Source organism: Rutidosis leptorrhynchoides, chromosome 2 (assembly GCF_046630445.1).
Source record: "Rutidosis leptorrhynchoides isolate AG116_Rl617_1_P2 chromosome 2, CSIRO_AGI_Rlap_v1, whole genome shotgun sequence".
Classification (NCBI taxonomy): Eukaryota; Viridiplantae; Streptophyta; class Magnoliopsida; order Asterales; family Asteraceae; genus Rutidosis; species Rutidosis leptorrhynchoides.
This window is the reverse complement of record NC_092334.1, coordinates 261940401-261954016: the sequence shown is the minus strand read 5'-3', so window position 1 is coordinate 261954016 and position 13616 is coordinate 261940401.

The following is a 13616-nucleotide window of genomic DNA, read 5'->3' as shown; positions in this document are numbered from 1 at the left end:
TGGGATTCCATATCGAAATTCGAGGGACTTGAACTAATGACAAATTTCATTTCATTCGATTGAATAAAGGATTTTTCGATATGAAATGATTTTCCGACTATCGGGTGGTATTCTAATTACATAGAATATCTATATATATAGCGCAAAAGATTTCGTAGTTTACGGAGAAATTTACGGGATTTGTCAGGCAAAGTTTAAAGTAACAGATACGCTAAGATATGAATTTTGTCTATACACTATTCAAGCAATTAATACAGTAAGACGTGTCTAGACTAAGAATGATAAGCAGACAATTTCCGATAAAAATGATAAGCAAAACTTTTGACATGCAGACACGGTCGAAGTCCAGACTCACTAATGCATCCTAATGACTATCAGTTAGACACACTAATGCAGACCTAGTTCGCTAAGACCACCACTCTAATACTAACTGAAAGGACCCGTTCATATACATTATAAACGATTCACAATAGTTGATTACATCGCGAGGTATTTGACCTCTATGTGATACATTTTACAAACATTGCATTCGTTTTTAAATGACAAACTTTCTTTACATCTAAAGTTGACGGCATGCATACCATTTCATAATACATCCAACTATAATTGACTTAATAATATTCTTGATGAACTCAATGACTCGAATGCAACATCTTTCAAAATATGCCATGAATGACTCCAAGTAATATCCTTAAAATGAGCTAATGCACAGCGGAAGATTTCTTTAATACCTGAGAATAAACATGCTTTAAAGTGTCAACTAAAAGGTTGGTGAGTTCATTAGTTTATCATAATCCATCAATTCCATAATTTTAATAGACCACAAGATTTTTATTTCCATTTTCATAAACATCATCTCATATCTGGCATTTCGCAAAAACTGCATACAGATAAAAATCATTCATATGGTGAACACCTGGTAATCGACATTAACAAAATGCGTCTAGAATATCCTCATCATTCCGGGACTCTCACCGGACATGATAAAATCAAAGTACTAAAGCATCCGTAACCCGAATGGGGTTTGTTAGGCCCAATAGATCTATCTTTAGGATTCGCATCAATTAGGGTTTCTGTTCCCTAATTCTTAGATTACCAGACTAAAAAGGGGCATATTCGGTTTAATAATTCAGCCATAGAATGTAGTTTTAAGTATTTGTGTCTATTTCGTCAAACATTTATAAAGCAACGCATGTATTCTCAGTTGAAAAAATATATATTGCAAAAGTATTTAAAAAGGAAGCAAATGAAACTCACAATACTGTATTTTGTAGTAAAAATACATATGACGTCATTGAAAAAGTGCAAGGTTTGAAGGTATTTCGTATGCCCGAGAGACATATTAAATTAATGTGGCTAATATGTTATGATCCAAGTCGGGTCATACCCAATAACAAACTTATCGACACCTTATACTTATTTGATTTTAACGATTGGATCATTAAACAAATACGCGACACTTGGATTTTAGAAAATCGGGTTTCTAAAATATTATCACTTGAGATAAATTATTTGGATAATTTATATTTAATTTTTTATGGGTTTAAATGATTATATTGTGTTATATTTTATAAAAAGTTTTATAAAATATATAAGTAACAAAATAATACATAAGTTTATAACAAGTTTATAAACTTTTATAAACTTACAAGTATTATTATTAAAAGATTATGTGTTGCAGAATTTTAGGTCTCCAAGAATGACAAACACATGCTCCTTTGTTACTTTTAATACTACACAACTCCTCATAAGCATGCCTAACACTTCCACCAAGGTGAGACTTATTCTTTCAAGTGATAACTACAAATTTTAGCTTAAGAAAACTGTCCAAAAATACAGCATTCTGTGCTGCTGTTGCCGTGGCCTTTTGGGGTCAAAAAGAGGATCAATTTACTTCTTTGCAAGCTAGTTTTCAAGTGTCAATTAATCCTAACAAAAGTACTTGTTGTTGATATAAAGTTTGGGGTATTGTCTCTTGAGGTTTCATGCTTTTGAAGCTTGCATTCTCATCATCTTTCTAGTTGCTGCTGTCCAGTTTTTCAAGGGCAATCAAAGGGGTTTTGAGCTTGGTTAATTAGTTAGTTAAGTGTCTAAATCTTAACTAACTTAAAGGGTGGTGTTGGTGCATCAAAGGCTCGGGCTTTTACACAATTTTTTCATTACTTTGTTCTTCAAACACACCCTCAATTAACTTGAGGAGGTAATACTTCTTCCTCCTTCTCTATACATATATATGTAAGCATGATTCCAAGACTTGATATTACATGGAATTCAATTAAAATGGTTATGCACATAAGCTTGTTTTCTTAGTTATTATGCTTCCGCTTGTTATAACTTAACATGAATTGGTTTCATGATTCTATTAACATTTAGAAACTTGTTTTTATGTTGAATTCCATCAATGGTATCTAGAGCCGAAGTCTATGGATTATGCTTCTTATATGGTCTTTAAACCCACTATATTTGCATTCCATGTACATGCATGAAAATGGAATACAAAAATTGTCGGGTTTGGGTGGGTTTGATATGGTGGCCGAATTCTTGGAGGTTCCAAGAGGGTTTGGAACTTGCAAATTGGTCATATTTGTTCATGTGTTGTTGTTCACAATCATAGCCAAGACGTTGTGGTTGAATGAATTTTGTTTGGTTGATTTGCTAATTTCAATATGGTTGTAATTATTCATTCAATTAATTTGTAATAATATTCATTTGGTTATGTAATTTATTTTATATTTGGCATGTAAAATAGATTAGGTTGTATTTTCATTTTCTAGACAAAATGTATTAGGATATATTTCGTAACAAGATGAAGATGCATGAAAATCACAAGGAAGAACACAAGATGCATGTGGATGCAAGGTTAAGTGGGAGGTTAAAACCTCTTACTTTGTGTTTTACCCATTGACCGATGGCATTTTGTTTTCGGCTAAACAAAATGTCTACCAAAAGGCTTGATTGTGAACATTTGTTTTGCATGCGTGGTTGTTTTAATTTCTTGTATGATTGTGGATTGTGTATGTTACTACAGCAAGTTATCACACAAGTTAACAACAAGCAAAACTACAATTTAATTGGTTAAATTATTAACTATATGCAATGAACAAAACTACAATTTAATTGGTTAAATTGAAATGGCAAAAGACGTTAATAAATGGTTATTATGAACTAGCAATAACGAAAACTTAAAAATCCCTTTTAACAACAAGGTAAACAAGTTTAACGCCATCCTATTGTGTGACACTTAGGCGTATTAGGGAACTCATGATGGGATAAAGGTCACCTAACCGTTATGAGCGAACTAATATGATTAAGGTAAATTTTGCACACTTGTGGGATAAAGGTCACCTAACCACTTGTATGTTAATTTTACACGTTTACACAAGTAGGACGACTTGATTTGGAAATCATGAACTTAGGGTCACCGAAGCATGATGAACAAATAGGCGTTGATGGGATAATATGCCATGCAAAAGGATTGCATGATCCCATAACTTAGAAGTTGCAAAAGGATTGCAATTGTCATATAATGACTACCTAGCTAAATCAAATGACGGGATAAAGGTCACCTAACCGAAATTTGGTTTACCGTTGGATTCTAAAATTTAATAAATATCAACTGGATTTAAATGGTATTGATTGTTAAATTAAAATTAATACTTAAACAACTTTGTTAAATTTTGTAGATGGCCACCAATAACAACAACAACATTCCAAACGCACCTATCAACTTTAACAACCTATCGTTGAGGTCAATCCTCGAAAAGGAAAAACTCAACCATACGAACTTCATGGATTGGTTTCGCAATCTAAGAATTATCCTCAAACTTGAGGACAGGGCGTATGTGTTGGAAGACCCCATTCCCGATCAACTGGACGAGGATGATACGGAAGGCATGGCATATTGGGAGAAATATTGCACCGATTCGTTGCAAGTTTCTTGCCTCATGCTTGGGACTATGATACCCGAACTCCAAAAGGACTTCGAGCATCATAGTGCATATGACATGATCATGCAGTTGAAGGAGATGTTCCTTCAACATGCTCGTGTCGAGTACTTTGAAACGGTCCGAGTGCTTCATGCATGTCGGATGGACGACACCCAATCCGTTTCATCTTATGTCCTTAAGATGAAAAGCCTGATTGATCGAGCAAATTGTCTAAATTGTAACGTGTCTAATGAATTAGCCACGGACCTTATCCTTAACTCATTGTCAAAGAGGTTTGACACATTCGTGTTAAATTATAACATGAATGGTTGGGATAAAAGCATTGGCGAATTACATGCCATGCTTAAGACGGCCGAAGCAAGCATGGGTAAAAGGGCTTCACCCATGTTTATGATCAATGAAGGCGGGTCCAAAAACAATAACACTTCTAAGCCAAAGGCGGCTAAGAGGAAAGGACCCGCCTACCAAGGCAAGGGCAAAGGGAAAGGGAAGATGGTTACCCCAACCAACAACAACAAGAAGCAAAAGGTTGCCGGAAAAGCTAACCCCAAGGAAGATCCGTGCTTTGGTTGCGGTGAAATGGGTCACTGGAAACGCAACTGCCCGGTCTACCTTAAAGAGTTGAAGGAAAAGAGGGATGCAGGGCAAACCTCAGGTAATGTATATATGGTATACATTGAGCTTAGTATTACTTCTTCTAATACATGGGTATTAGACACAGGATGTGGAACTCATATTTGCAATTCTTTGCAGGGGTTCAAAAGAAGTAATCAAGATGCGGGAACAACAAGTCTCTTCATGGGAAATGGAGCAAGGGTGCAAGTGAAAGCTCATGGAGACTTTGTTTTAAAGCTTCCAAGTGGTTTAGAGCTTATTTTGAAAAATGTTTTGTATGCACCCGATTTATCTCGAAACTTTATTTCTGTATCCCGTTTGAAACAATATGGTTTTAATCTTAATTTCATTAATGATGATATCCATGTTTCTTTAGATAATGTGTTCTATTTTAAGGCTTCGCCTTCAAATGGTATTTATGAATTGGTTCATGATGACACATCATACAATAGCTCAATATACCATGCAAACACCAAGAAACTCAAAAGGGATTTGAGTGATTCTTACTTATGGCATTGTTGCCTTGGTCACATAAACAAGAATCGAATGCATACACTTCAAAAGAATGGCCTTTTGAAATCAAATGAACTAGACTCGTTTGATGTATGTGAATCTTGTTTACAAGACAAAATGACTAAAGCACCTTTCAAAGGGACCTATGAAAGGGCTAAGGACTTATTGGGATTAATACATTCGGATGTATGTGGACCCTTTAGGCCCATAACTAGGAATGGTGAAAGATACTTCATTACTTTCATTGATGACTTCAGTCATTTCGGATATGTCTACTTATTAAGACACAAGGACGAAACTTTTGAAGCATTCAAGGAATATCAAAACGAAGTACAAAATCAACTCAATAAGATAATCAAGGTACTTCGTACCGATAGAGGAGGTGAATACCTAAGCGATGCTTTCCAAGATCATCTTAAAAGTTGTGGGATTATCTCACAACTCACTCCTCCTGGAACACCCCAACTTAATGGAGTTTCCGAAAGGAGGAACCGAACCCTAATGGATATGGTTCGATCTATGATGGCTAGAAGCACGTTACCTCTATCATTTTGGGGTTATTGTTTATGCTTCGCTGCTCGTATTTTAAATATGGCCCCAACCAAGAAAGTGGAATGAACTCCTCATGAGATGTGGTTTAGAAAACCTCCATCTCTATCATACTTAAAGGTATGGGGATGTGAAGCTTACCCTAAATGTTACGTCCCTAATAAGTTGAATGCTCGATCCACGAAGTGTATCTTCATAGGATATCCCAAGGATGATATGGGATACTATTTCTATGATCCAACCGAGCAAAATGTATTTGTTGCTCGAAAGGCTGAATTCCTTGAAACTAAGTTCCTAATGGAAGAAAATAGTGAGAGGAAGATAGATCTTGAAGAAGTTCAAGATTAAGTAGATGATACACAATTGGTTGACACTAGCACTCAACATGAAAATGTTGAGAGTGATCAAATGGATGATCAAAATACACAAGACGTTCGCAGATCTGGTAGGATTAGTAATCCACCTGAGAGATATGGGTTTCTCATGGATGGTTGCTATGTGGTTGATTTGGATGAACCAACAAACTACCAAGATGCTTTATCAAGGATTGATAAAGATAAATGGCAGGAAGCCATGAACGCTGAGATGCAATCCATGTATGACAACCAAGTTTGGGAACTTGTTACACAACCTACTGGCTCAAGGCTAGTTGATTGTAAATGGCTTTTCAAAATGAAATCCGACATACATGGAAACTTGGATACATATAAAGCTAGACTTGTAGAAAAAGGTTTCACTCAAACTCAAGGGGTTGACTATGATGAAACTTTTTCACCTGTGGCAATGCTAAATTCTATTAGGATATTACTTGCCATTACTGCTCATTATGATTATGAAATATGGCAAATGGATGTCAAGACTACTTTCCTAAATGGACATCTTAAGGAAGATGTCTATATGGTTCAGCCTGAAGGTTTTGTTGATCCAAAATATCCTAAAAAGGTATGCAAGTTAAAGAAGTCAATCTACGGATTGAAACAAGAATCTAGAATGTGGAATCATCGTTTTAATGAGGAGGCCAAGAAATTTGGCTTCATTAAAAATGGTGATGAAGCTTGTGTATACAAGAAAGCTAGTGGGAGCACTATCATGTTCCTTATACTATATGCGGATGATATATTGTTATTTGGAAATGATATTCCGGTAATGGAAGGTGTTAAAACTTGGCTAAGTAAATGCTTCTCCATTAAGGATCTTGGAGAGGCACAATATGTTTTGGGGATTGAGATCTACAGGGATATATCCAAGAAACTGATAGGTTTGAATCAAAGTACATACATTGAAAAGATCTTGAAAAGGTTCAAGATGGAGAACTCTAAGAAAGGTTTGGTACCTATTCAAAAGGAAACACTTCTCAGTTCATCTCAGTGCCCCACCACGAAAGATGAACAGGAGAGAATGAAGAAAGTCCCATATGCGTCTGCCATTGGGTCAATCATGTATGCAATGATATGCACTAGACCGGATGTGTCATGCGCTCTTAGCCTGATAAGTAGATACCAGAATAACCCAGGCAAGAGTCATTGGATTGCTGTCAAAAGTATATTGAAATACCTTATGAGGACTAAGGATATGTTTCTAATATATGGGTCTGGTGAGGAGGAACTCGCTGTAAAAGGTTACGTGGATGCGAGTTTCCAAACTGATCGAGATGATTCTCGATTACAGTCCGGTTATGTCTTCACGTTAAATGGAGGTGCGGTCTCTTGGAAGAGTTCAAAACAGGATGTTGTTGCATTATCCACTACAGAGTCGGAGTACATTGCCGCCTCATTGGCAGCTCAGGAAGCTACATGGATGAAGAAATTCATCGACGACTTAGGAGTAGTCCCTTCCATTCAGGACCCTCTTGAGATCTTTTGTGACAACGAGGGTGCGATTGCTCAAATCAAGGAATCTCGTGCTCACCAAAAGACCCGTCACATTGAGCAGAGATTCAACTACATAAGGGATGAAGTTGAAAAGGGAAAGATATGTATTCGTAAAGTTCACACAGATCTTAACATAGCGGATCCACTCACGAAGCTCTTACATGGATCAAAACATGCAGGACATGTCTGTGCTTTAGGGCTTCGATATTCTAGTGATTGGTCATGATCTATTTTAAGTATTGTAATGGAACGAAATTGGTCAAACTCATTAATATAATTATGGCATTAATTTATTTTGAGTTATGTTCCTATTTTGCATATTTTATCCATGAATAAGTAATTATTATAAATTCTGTAGTCGATCACATTTGTGGGAGCAAGTGTGAGGTTTAGACTATTATGAACTTGGATTGGTATACATTCACGGAATAAATGTGGGGCAAGGTTGCTACCAAGGTTCATAGATATTTTTGGGATACAAATATTGGAAGACCCGCTCTCAAGATTCACTAAATGGAGCCTTTGTGGTTGATCACATGTAATCTTGAGTAAAGGCAAATATCATTGTATCCTCTGACCTGAGATACATATTGGGTTCAGATATTTACCAAGTATTGTGCCTTGATTCTTTCCTTCGCTATTCTGAAATATGGTAGTTCACAAGGAAGAGCTCAGGCATAATGCAAGGTACATATTTAGGACGTATGTAATCAAGATGGAATTTGTCCCTCTTATTCGTTGAGAGTCAGATGTCTAAGGCCTGATAAATTTAATCTAGAAGAGAGTGATCACTCTGTATCTCTTGGATTTAACATGACATCTAGGATGAAAGGATATAATGAAAAGATTCACCTATTCATATTCGTGATGGGAACTCGAAAGGGATGATGTTATTGAATGGCACAAAGTCATAACATATTGGGGGTGATGGACGGTCGTTAGGTGGTATCCGTCACTTGCATTAATTTCTTATGTTCCTCGTGCAAGTGGGAGATTGAAGGTATTTCGTATGCCCGAGAGACATATTAAATTAATGTGGCTAATATGTTATGATCCAAGTCGGGTCATACCCAATAACAAGCTTACCGACACCTTATACGTATTTGATCTTAACGATTGGATCATTAAACAAATACGCGACACTTGGATTTTAGAAAATCGGGTTTCTAAAATATTATCACTTGAGATAAATTATTTGGATAATTTATATATAATTGTTTTTGGGTTTAAATAATTATATTGTGTTATATTTTATAAAAAGTTTTATAAAATATATAAGTAACAAAATAATACATAAGTTTATAACAAGTTTATAAACTTTTATAAACTTACAAGTATTATTATTAAAAGATTATGTGTTGCAGAATTTTGGGTCTCCAAGAATGACAAACACATGCTCCTTTGTTACTTTTAATACTACACAACTCCTCATAAGCATGCCTAACACTTCCACCAAGGTGAGACTTATTCTTTCAAGTGATAACTACAAATTTAAGCTTAAGAAAACTGTCCAAAAATATAGCATTCTGTGCTGCTGTTGCCGTGGCCTTTTGGGGTCAAAAAGAGGATCAATTTACTTCTTTGCAAGCTAGTTTTCAAGTGTCAATTAATCCTAACAAAAGTACTTGTTGTTGGTATAAAGTTTGGGGTATTGTCTCTTAAGGTTTCATGCTTTTGAAGCTTGCATTCTCATCATCTTTCTAGTTGCTGCTGTCCAGTTTTTCAAGTGCAATCAAAGGGGTTTTGAGCTTGGTTAATTAGTTAGTTAAGTGTCTAAATCTTAACTAACTTAAAGGGTGGTGTTGGTGCATCAAAGGCTCGGGCTTTTACACAATTTGTTCATCACTTTGTTCTTCAAACACACCCTCAATTAACTTGAGGAGGTAATACTTCTTCCTCCTTCTCTATACATATATATGTAAGCATGATTCCAAGACTTGATATTACATGGAATTCAATTAAAATGGTTATGCACATAAGCTTGTTTTCTTAGTTATTATGCTTCCGCTTGTTATAACTTAACATGAATTGGTTTCATGATTCTATTAACATTTAGAAACTTGTTTTTATGTTGAATTCCATCAAGATTGGCCTTGGATTCACGAACCCATATTAATTATATATATTTATATGTTTGATCAATATCTATCTAAAAATTTAGGTCAAGTCGTAGTGTATCACAATCCTAATGCTCGAGACTAAATATGCAAAAGTCAACAAAAGTCATATTAACCAAAATGTCTTCCAAAATTTATACATGATTATTATATAGTTTAAATATAGTCGTTTTATATATTTAAATATTTTTAACAGATTTTATTAAAGTTAATAATATAGTTCTTTTATTAATAAATAAAATTTTATATTAAAATTTATATAATAAAAATATACTTTTATATATTTTAAGTAATAAAATTTATAAAGTTCATTTAATATCATAAAAATAATATGATAGGTATTATTAATGTAATTATATTATACGTAGTAAAATATCTTTGTATCACATATTTATTTGATAAAATAATATTGATAATAAGTAAAAGTTGTATTATTTTGTAATAATTATTATTATTCTATTAATAAAAATAACAATAATTATATTTTCTAAAAATGATAATTTTATTAATAATAGTACTAAAATGATAATAATAATAATAATAATAATGATGTTTCATATTAATAATGATATTTTTATTAAAAATAATAATTTTAGTAAAAATGATAGTTTTAATATTAATAATACTTTTAATAATAATAATGGTAAAATAATGAAAACGATATTTTTCCTTTAAATCAATATCTTACAATATCTTAATTTCATCATGATACTCATACTCATTATTTCCTAATCGCTGCGTTTAATAGCTTTTAGTCATCTTTTATACCGCGTTCATATTAATAATAATAATAATAATAATAGTAATTAGATGTTACTAATATTAGTTTTAATTATAATAATACTAATAATAATAATATTAATGATAATACTAATAACTATTTGAATGATGATAATAATAATAATAATAATAATACTAATTATAACCTTAACGATAATAATGATAATAATAATAATAAAAATAACAATAATATCTTTTATTAATAACGACAATGATGATAATAATAATAATAATAATAATAATAATAATAATAATAATAATAATAATAATAATAATAATAATAATAATAATAATAATAATAATAATAATAATAAATATAATAATAATTAGATTATAACGACGATAATAATAATAATTTTTACAAAAATTCAATTGACTATAACTTCTAAACCGTTCATCGAAACCATTAGATATCTAAATGAAAAGTTCTCAATTTTTCGCTAGCTTTCCAACGACATGCATATCATATACCTTATCTTAATAGCATATGTATTTAATTCAAGATTCGACATAACCTATCTAACGACAATAACGAACGTATAAGCATGCATAATCCTATATACTCGAGCACTAGTCAGGGATACACTAATAATATATAAAAGTTAAGTTATGACGGCTCACGTATCAATATTGAGATTCAATATTGTAGGAAAAGTACGTAGACACAACGGGGATGATAAACACTAGTTTGACTCACGAGCAATACTCCCGAACCATACCCATAACCTCCATAGCTATAACCCATAATTTCCTTAGCTCTATCCCGCTCAAATAACAATTTTGAAATCACTCGGACAGCACTCCGTCGTAATATTTTATGTATACTAATAATATCTTGAAATAATACGAAGTATATATATATATATATACATATATATATATATATATATATATATATATATATATATATATATATATATATATATATATATATATATAAATCGATTGAGAGAGTTTAGAGAAAAATATTTTCAAGTTTCTATGAAATAATGAAACCTATTGAATTTTATTTATAATAGATTTTTGAATTATTAAAGTGAATTATTAAAGTATGAATTATTAAAGTGAATTATTAAAGTATGAATTATTAAAGTGAATTATTAAAGTATGAATTATTAAAGTGAATTATTAAAGTTAAAGTAAAGTAAAAATAAAGTAAAGGTAAAGTTTAAGTATAGTAAAAGTATAAAACTATGTACGTATAATACGCGTATAAATATATATATTATTAATTTAAATCGTTATATATATTTAATAAAATAAAATATAAACATCGTTATCTTTATCATACTGGTTAAGTAATGAGTTGTCAAAAGTGGTTCAAGATATTTATAAAAGTTATATACGTTTTAATAATAAAGTTCTCTTTAAACTTAAAACGTTTTTGTACGTTTGAAACTAAATCAAATAAATATGATAATTTTGTTTTCCAAAACTAAATATATTTAAAAAACATTTTGTTTAAAGGTTAAAATAATGGAAATCGTTATATCATAAAACGTTTTAGAAAAGTAGAATCATATATATTCATAATAGGTTTCAAGTTTTTAAATTACAGTCTGTTGGTGAAGCATGGGATAAAGTTCAAAGGTTAAATAAATGTATGAAATCATCTTAATGAAAAATATCGAGTTACTTAACTTGTCAATATCCAATATCTAAGTTATTTACACTCCACGTTCTTACTTATAAATCACTTTACCATTTTCCGAATGTTGTCAAAAAGAATAGATTTCTTAAATCACAATAAACCTCATAACATGGACCCGTAATCATATCACAATGTATCTGATAAATCAATCATTTGATATTATCTTCTAATTCCATCGATAAACATATTGAAACAAATACGTTCGTGTAAAGTATTATATGTTTAATACTTTATTAATATTCTCAAGTTATAATATATATATATATGTACATATATATACATATCTATTTATATATAACGGTTCGTGAATCGTCGGAATTTGGTCGAGGTTATAATGAATGTATGAACACAGTTTAAAATTCTTGAGATTTAACTTAACAAACTTTGCTTATCGTGTAGGAATAATATAAAGATAAAATTTAAATTTGGTTGAAATTTTCCGGGTTGTCACAACAAAAGCTCATTTTTCGACTTAGGTGAAAGAGCTACATATCTTTTAGGACTAATAGATATTAATGTATGTGGCCCTTTAGAACAATGTCTAGAAATGATAAGTCTTACTTTGTTACAATAATCGATGGTTATAGTAGATATGGTTATGTTTTAATTGCTGAAACATAAACATGAAGTTTTTGAAATGTTCAAAAGTCTTTCAAAATGAAGTAAAGAGTTAGCTTGGAAATATCATTAAATCACTTCACTCTGATGGATGAAGTGAGTATATGAGTCAAGAGTTTTTGGACCACCTGTAGAATTGTGGGATTGTCTTACAATTCACTCCACCTCACACACCATTACTCAATGGTGAGTCTGAATGGAGGAATCGAACTTTACTTGATATGGTTTGATTTATGATGGGTCTGACTATTCTACCATCGTCTTTTTGGGGTTATGCATTAGAGTCTGTTGCAGGCATACTCAATATGGTTTCAACCAAGAAGGTAGAAAAGACACCATATGAAGTGTGGCATGGGAAGATTCCCAAGTTGTCTTATTTGAAATTCTGGGGTTGTGAAGTGCATGTGAAGCATGGCACTTCAAACGAATTAAAACCCTGAAGTATTAAATTTCACTTTATGGGATACCCATAGGAAACAATGGGTTACTACTTCTACTACGAAGCTGAAAATAAAGTGTTTTCTGCTCGGACTACTGAATTCTTAAAAAAGAGATCTTCTCTTATAAGAATTTAGTGGGAGTAAAGTAGATCTTGAAGAAATTTAAGAACCATAAAGTAACATACCTTCTATAAGCACTAGTAATCCACACGTTAAATCTGAGTGCATTGTTGGTGAGTCAGAACGTGTTGCACCTGAACTTCATAGGTCTGGTAGAACTCCTCATCGGCATAATAGGTTTGATTATCTGATTAATTTAGATGAACCTCACCTAGAGGATTATGAACCCTCTAGCTACCGTGAGACCATATAAGATCACGAATCTTAAAAATGGCGAGATACTATGAATGCAAATATACAGTCCATGAAAGATAATTAAGTATGTGACTTGATTGATCTTCCACCCAATTGTAAGACAATGGGGTGTAAATGAGTCTTCAAAAAGAAGACTAGCA